Source organism: Limulus polyphemus, unplaced genomic scaffold, assembly GCF_000517525.1.
Source record: "Limulus polyphemus unplaced genomic scaffold, Limulus_polyphemus-2.1.2 Scaffold169, whole genome shotgun sequence".
Classification (NCBI taxonomy): Eukaryota; Metazoa; Arthropoda; class Merostomata; order Xiphosura; family Limulidae; genus Limulus; species Limulus polyphemus.
The window spans coordinates 182,494-189,256 of NW_013665779.1; the positions used below are offsets into that span (position 1 = coordinate 182,494).

At 33.0% G+C, this 6,763-nt stretch overlaps 1 pseudogene; it reads left to right on the top strand.

Annotated features, from left to right (window-relative positions):
* The window catches only part of LOC106477718, a 131,650-nt pseudogene that overhangs the window by 118,617 nt on the left and 6,270 nt on the right, over positions 1-6,763 (top strand).

Here is a 6,763-nt window from a genome sequence, read left to right on the forward strand (position 1 = left end):
TTTCATTTGATAAACACGTTTAGATTGAATAAGTAATTTATAATCAGTCACAAGAACGTCGAATCTGAATCACTTGAAAAAAACACGGGGGTGCTTAACTTTTTTCCAGGTGTATAATTGATTCCCCCAAAAGGGGATCGAAGGCCGCCTGGAAGGGGTCACCTGTTTTAATCACTTGCATCACTATACAGTAGTGTGTTGCCTGCCAGTCAGTCAGTTAGTTTTATTTAATATTGAAACAGAACAGTACATCTATTAATTATGTTTCTTACCAATAGTTGTTCGCGAAGCATCTTACAGCTGTATCTTTTACTCAGAGTTTAACACTGTGACAACTCAGATTTCTCAGTGTGGTAGCTAACAGTTATGTTTTACAGCCAAAGTTTTCAGGATAGTTACTAACGGTTCTGTTTCTTACTCAGATTTATTAATATGGTAGAACAGTTATGTTTCCTACCCAAAGTTTTCAGGGTATTTAGTCACAGTTATATTTCCTACTCAGAGTTATCAGTGTGATAGAACAGTTATGTCGCTTAGTCATAATTTGCAGTGCAGTAATTAACAATAATATTTTTTATGGTTTTTATTTAGAGTCGTTGCCCCCCAGTGGCACAGCGGTATGTCTGCGGACTTACAACGCTAGAAACCGGGTTTCGATACTCGTGGTGGGTAGAGCACAGATAGCCGATTGAGTAGCTTTGTGCTTAACTTCAAACAAACAAACTTAAGAGTCGTTAGTGTGCTAACTAACGGTTCTTACTCAGAGTTTTCAATGTTGCAATTATCAGTTTTGTATCGTACCCAAAGTTAGGTTATGGTGTGCTTTTTTTTTCTGTTATTTACCACGTTATAATTTTACATGATCATTTTTATATTTCCGTTGCTACTGTAATATTTTATCAAATAATTATTAGTTATTCCTTTAATCCCACGTTTTAAGTAAAAACGGCATTTTCTTTATCATTTCGCTATTTATAAGGGCCTGACATAGCCTAGTGGTTAGCCTTCAGTATTTCGGACTAATGGGTCCAATGTTCGAGACGTGATGCTGTTGAACACGCTCCGCGTTTTTAGCTATGGGCGCGTTATAAAAGTAACAATACATATCTTTATTCGGTTCAAAGAATAGTACAAACTTGTTATGGCCGCAGATACTAACTACCTTTCGTATGGTAAGTAGTAAAAAATTAGGGCTGGCTATATTAGAGCCCCAGTGGCACCTGACCTGGCATTTAGCCCACGTGCGCTCTTTAGGCTCAAAATCACAATTTTATATAATTTTGTTTTTCATCTGTGCTTGAGTTGTTGTTGTTGTTTTTAAAATTTTATTTCGTATTTTGTTACGTAATCGATGTAATGCTAGTTTTCTGTTTTTAAGCTTGTTGCTAGAGTGTTTGTCGGAAGTCTGCCAGTAGATAGTATTGGAAAAATTTTCAGTACAGACAATTTTCGAAATTTTGTTTCTAGACATTGTCACTAGTTAGTATTCAAAAGTTTGAGAGAGTATATCCTAACGAAGACGGTTTTTAATTCTTCATTATCTTCATCCCTTTAAGTTATAATAGAACTGTAACTACTGGCTCTTTCCATTTTCTCATTATCTCAATCCCTTCAACTTCTAATTACACTGTAATCAGTAGCTTTCTATTTCTTTATTATCTTCTAGTTCATTATTTTTCATGTTTCTTGCTTAATGGTCTAGTTAGGTTGAAGACCTTTACTACTGTCTCCTGTTTGTTGTGTTATTGTCCTTTATTTCTGGTTTGTGGGTGTTTGAGTTACAGTCGAATGTGATGGATGCAAGATGTTTTGTGGGGGGGGGGGGAGTTTGGAGACTTGTTATTTAATTGAAAGTGGGATGAGGTTAATTACAAACTGATATGAATTGAACTTTTCAGAAAGTTCGTATTGACAGATTAGTTTCTTTAGAAATATTATAGTGGATAGGCATTTATACTGATATGTGTTTCATATATTTTTGTAAATTTTTCTCAGGTGAGATTTATTAAATTTCCAGCTAAATACAAATTAGAGAAAAAAATAAATTATATTTTTGTGTTATAATGTTTCTTATTTTTAGAATCCTATTATTCCTAATTAGCTGAGCATGATATAACTTTATTTCGAAACTTCTTTGGGCTATGTTTATTAAAGATTGCTTTGTGTGTTTTATTTCAACCTCCTCCCCTTTCTTGCTTTTCTAGGCCTTGAGCTTGAGTAACATTTCTGTCACATTGTTACTTAATATTATTTTGTAGCAACAATATAATCGTGTTTTTTCATCTAACTAAATCATATCAGTGGTTGCTGTAACATCATTTCAGATGTAACAGGATTTTGTATATAATTACTACATTAGTGAGATCGGATTGTTACATATAAGACCAGCAGATGGCAGTCTATTAGGTAGCGCGAAGACTAAAGAGTTTATGTTTACGCGAGAGTTATTCAGAGTTTTCCAACTTATTATATGAGTTGTTGTTTTTTTTTGTCATTTAGTTTTGCCAGCAAGCTTAAGAAAGTGTGGGAAAATTCATCGCTGGTTTATTTTTAGCTGAGTTTGACTTTTACCATCATGTGGTGTGTGCCCCTAATTGCGCTTCACTACTACCCGTAAATCTTGTTTTTCCCTTAGGTAAACACGCCTAGGTCTCTAAAGACTATAATTGGAAAGAAAAACGTATCACAACTCACCAAACAGGCTGTACATTTAAATAAAATATTTCAACTGTATGCTACCTGTTAATTATTTATATTTCAAACTCCTTACTACCTGAGTCACAGCTAACTGTACTGAAGTTATTTTCCTAACATTTTTCACAGGGTTTCACGGTTTCAGTTATCTTCCGACTCATTCTACAGCCACAGCTGAGCATCCCCAAACAACCTACCACGGTGAGTCGTCTTATTTCTAAAGATACTTGACTTGAACCCACGTATATAATTATTATTAACACTATTAACCTTCCGGTAAGATCTTAGGTGTTCATTAGTTCCATGTGTGAAACACGTTACAAGTAGCACCTCTCACCCTCAGGCAACGTTTGAAGTAATTATCTTTCCAATTGTACTTTCAAAACAGTTGTGATAACAACTAAATTATGATTGAAGTAACTGAAATATCAATTAATCCTTCAAAATAATCTATGTTTTATCAGATCATCAAGATGACAGTTCTCGTAATTTCTGTAGTGAATACTGATGTATAGAAGACATATTAATAGTAGAGATAAACGACCTTATAACATCAATATGTTGTTTTTAATTAATTACGCACTCAACGTTTCGCTTTACAACTTCTTCAGGAGTGTTCACAAACACAAACCAAAACTGACTGAAAAAAAGCTCCAAGCTACTAGTTATCGCCACTAATAAGCTTTGTTTAAAGTAAAGCCAATTATTACGCTTCGTCTATTCAGTTTTTTGTCTCTAGTATTTACGCTTCGTATATGCATTTTTTTGAGACTGGGACATTTCGTTACTGACAGCTTGTGACATGGACATTTTGTTACGAAAAACATTTCATTACGACGTCAAAGTTACCGTTACATCGTTACGAAAGGTTTCGTTACAATTTTTTTTTTGTGATTGGTGAATTTTGTTATAAGAATTCACCCGACATTCGTACCCCTTGTAACACAGCGTAATACAAGCTTAGACACCCCTCTAGCGTTATGCATTTTTGAATGGTCCCCAAATGATTGTACAATTTACGATATATTATCATTTTTTAATATTGTCACCAGTCAATTTTATATATCAAAAACTACTTGGCACAAAATCAGTATTCGTAACAAAAACAGCCATGTCACAAAAATGAAGAATGCACTCGTTACAAGTTGTCTTAGTAACAATGTAGCACTAACGAAATGTTTAATAACTAAATGTTCATAACAAAATGTCCGGATCTCCATTTTTTTAAATTTAAAGCGAAGCTAGTTATACGTTTTGTCTGTCTTATTCTTTGTTTTAAATATATCCTTTGTATTTCTCTCTTTCTCTCTCTATTTCTTTAATTACGGCTAGGTTTACGTATTGTCTATCAGTTCTTATCTGGTTTTATATACAACCAGTTTCTGCGTTTTATTTATCTATTTTCAAATATAATAAGTTTTACGTTTAGCCCACCTAGTTTCTTTGTTTTAAATTTTACCAGATTTTAAGTTTTGTCCATCTAGTTTTTAGTTTTACTTCATAAATAGCTTTTACGCTTTGTTTATCTAGCTTTTAATATAACAACAATTTACGTTTTCTTTATCTAGTTTTTAATATAACAACTAGATAAACAAAACGTAAATTGTTGTTATATTAAAAACTAGATAAAGAAAACGTAAATTGTTTTTAATATAAATACAATTTACACTTTATCTATCTAGTTCTTTGTTTTAAATACAACTAGATTTTGCATTTTGTTCACCTAGTTTTTCAAAGTAATGGGGTTTTACGTTTTTCTATCTAGTTTTTAGTTTTATGAACGACCAGTTTTATATTTTGCTTATTCTAGATTTCTTTCAAATATAACCAATTTTAACTTTTGTCTGTCTAGTTTTTAGTTTTACGTGCAACCAGTTTTACACTTTGTATCTAGTTTTTCAAATATCATTAGTTTTATGTTTTATTCATCTAATTATTAAAATATATATAAATTTGTGTTTCGCCTATTAAGATTTTAGTCTTACGTACAGCCCCTTTGTACATTTTGTTCAAATATTTAATTCTGTATTTTAAATACAATCTGTTTACAATTTGTATATGCAGTTATTTAAGTACAACCTATTTTTACGTTTTTATAATTATTTTTAAATACATCTGAAGTTTACGTTTTGACTATCTAGTTTTGTATTAAGAAGGACAAGTTTTTACGTTCTTTCACGTACTTTATGGCTTTTTAATGTAGACAATTTTATAAGTTTCCCAGCCAACTTTACAAACAGATTTACGTTTCGTCTATCCAGCCCATTGCTTTAAAAATAACCACTTTTTACGTAGTGGGTGTTCCGTTCTTTATTTAAACTACTAATTTTACGCTCCACCTAACCATCACACCCGTTTTTTAAACACCTGTCTTCATTCATGTCCAAGTTAGTGAATTTATTCACTCATAAAACTTTAATGGCTTTATCTATCTTGAAGTAATATATGTTAAAGATATTTGATCATCTAAATTATATATCTACATTTTGTTAATGAAGTATTTGAAAAAAAATCCGTATATTTCTCTAATTGATCTGTAGTTAGTAGGAATTGCATCACGACAAAATTAATAATAATATTTTACAAATCTTTCTTTACTTGCCCTGCATTATACACACGTTTTTCGATAAGAATAACATAATAGCATCTCAACCATACATGATACATCACTGCCGAAGGACTTTCGCTCAGTACCAAAGCTTACTCCAGGAATACAACAGACGAAACGCTATTTATATCAGTCATTCACAACATATCAGTTACCATGGTATATATATTACTTTATACCTGGCGAAGTATTATCGAATGCTAGACAGTTTATGTAACATTACATTAAAGGAAGATTTGTAGAAAAAAAAAATATTATCAGTTTTATTGTGACACAAACTGCCGATCAGAGGATCACGCAAAAGTCAGTTTATATCTTAATGCCCCCCCCCAGTGGCACAGCGGTATGTCTGCCGACTTACAATGCTAGAATCCGGGTTTTCGATACCCGTGGTGGGCAGAGCACAGATAACCTATTATGTAGCTTTGTGCTTAATTACAAACAAATAAACAATTATATCTTAATAATTGATATTTATTTAATTGTTAAGTATTATTACAGTGACTTCTTTTAGTAATGAATTTCGTGACGTTCGGAGTTTTATTAATCAATTATATTCGTATGCAATTTACAGAAATATAATTGATCAAGTGAGCATACAAGAAATTGGTATATTCTTGGTTTCGGTTTCTTTTTAACAGTAATAAACAACTACGGGCCTCAAGGATTCACTTCCCCCTCTTCTCCAGTCAACAGCTGTGGATGGCCTGCCACTAACAGTTCAGGCGCTATTGAAATTTACAGTTCCAGCCATGACAGTGTAGGTTATGTACAGACTACGAGTTCACAATCCTCGGGTCTTCCTCATATGGCTGTAAGCAGATTTTGTATGTGTTTTTTGAGGACGTCATCTAGCAATAACAGTCGTCTTGATAACTGAAACATATTGTTTTAACATTCATCCTAGCAACTAAATCATCGACTAGTATTGGTTACGTGCCGAGCATGGTAGACTGTGAATCCGAGGGTTTGTGGTTTGCATCATGTTTTTGCAAAATCGCGCTCTATATTTTGGGACCACAAATCCCATTATTCGATTAGATGGTGAAGGGTGCTGTTGACTAGCTGCCTTCCTTCTAGTTTGTCGCTTCAAACTTACTGATGGCTAGCGCAACTAGCCTTGTGTAGCTTTACACGAACATCTGAAACAGTCAGACAGAAAGAAACACTGCAGACAGAAGAGTAATGGTTTCTATGACAACCGAGCTATCTTCCAGTAACAATCGTTACTGAACTGAGACTCAACCAGCATTGTTAACAACAGTTTGAAACCTATTATAATCAAGAATTTTTTTCTTGATTGTTATTCGTATGATCGTCATAACAAATTCTACAGTGTTCGAATTAAACACACCAATAATCGTTTTCATATTGCTACTATGTCATTCAATATTACCGTATTTTTTGGAATATAAGACGCACCGGTGTATAAGACACACCCTTATTTTGAAGACAAAGTTT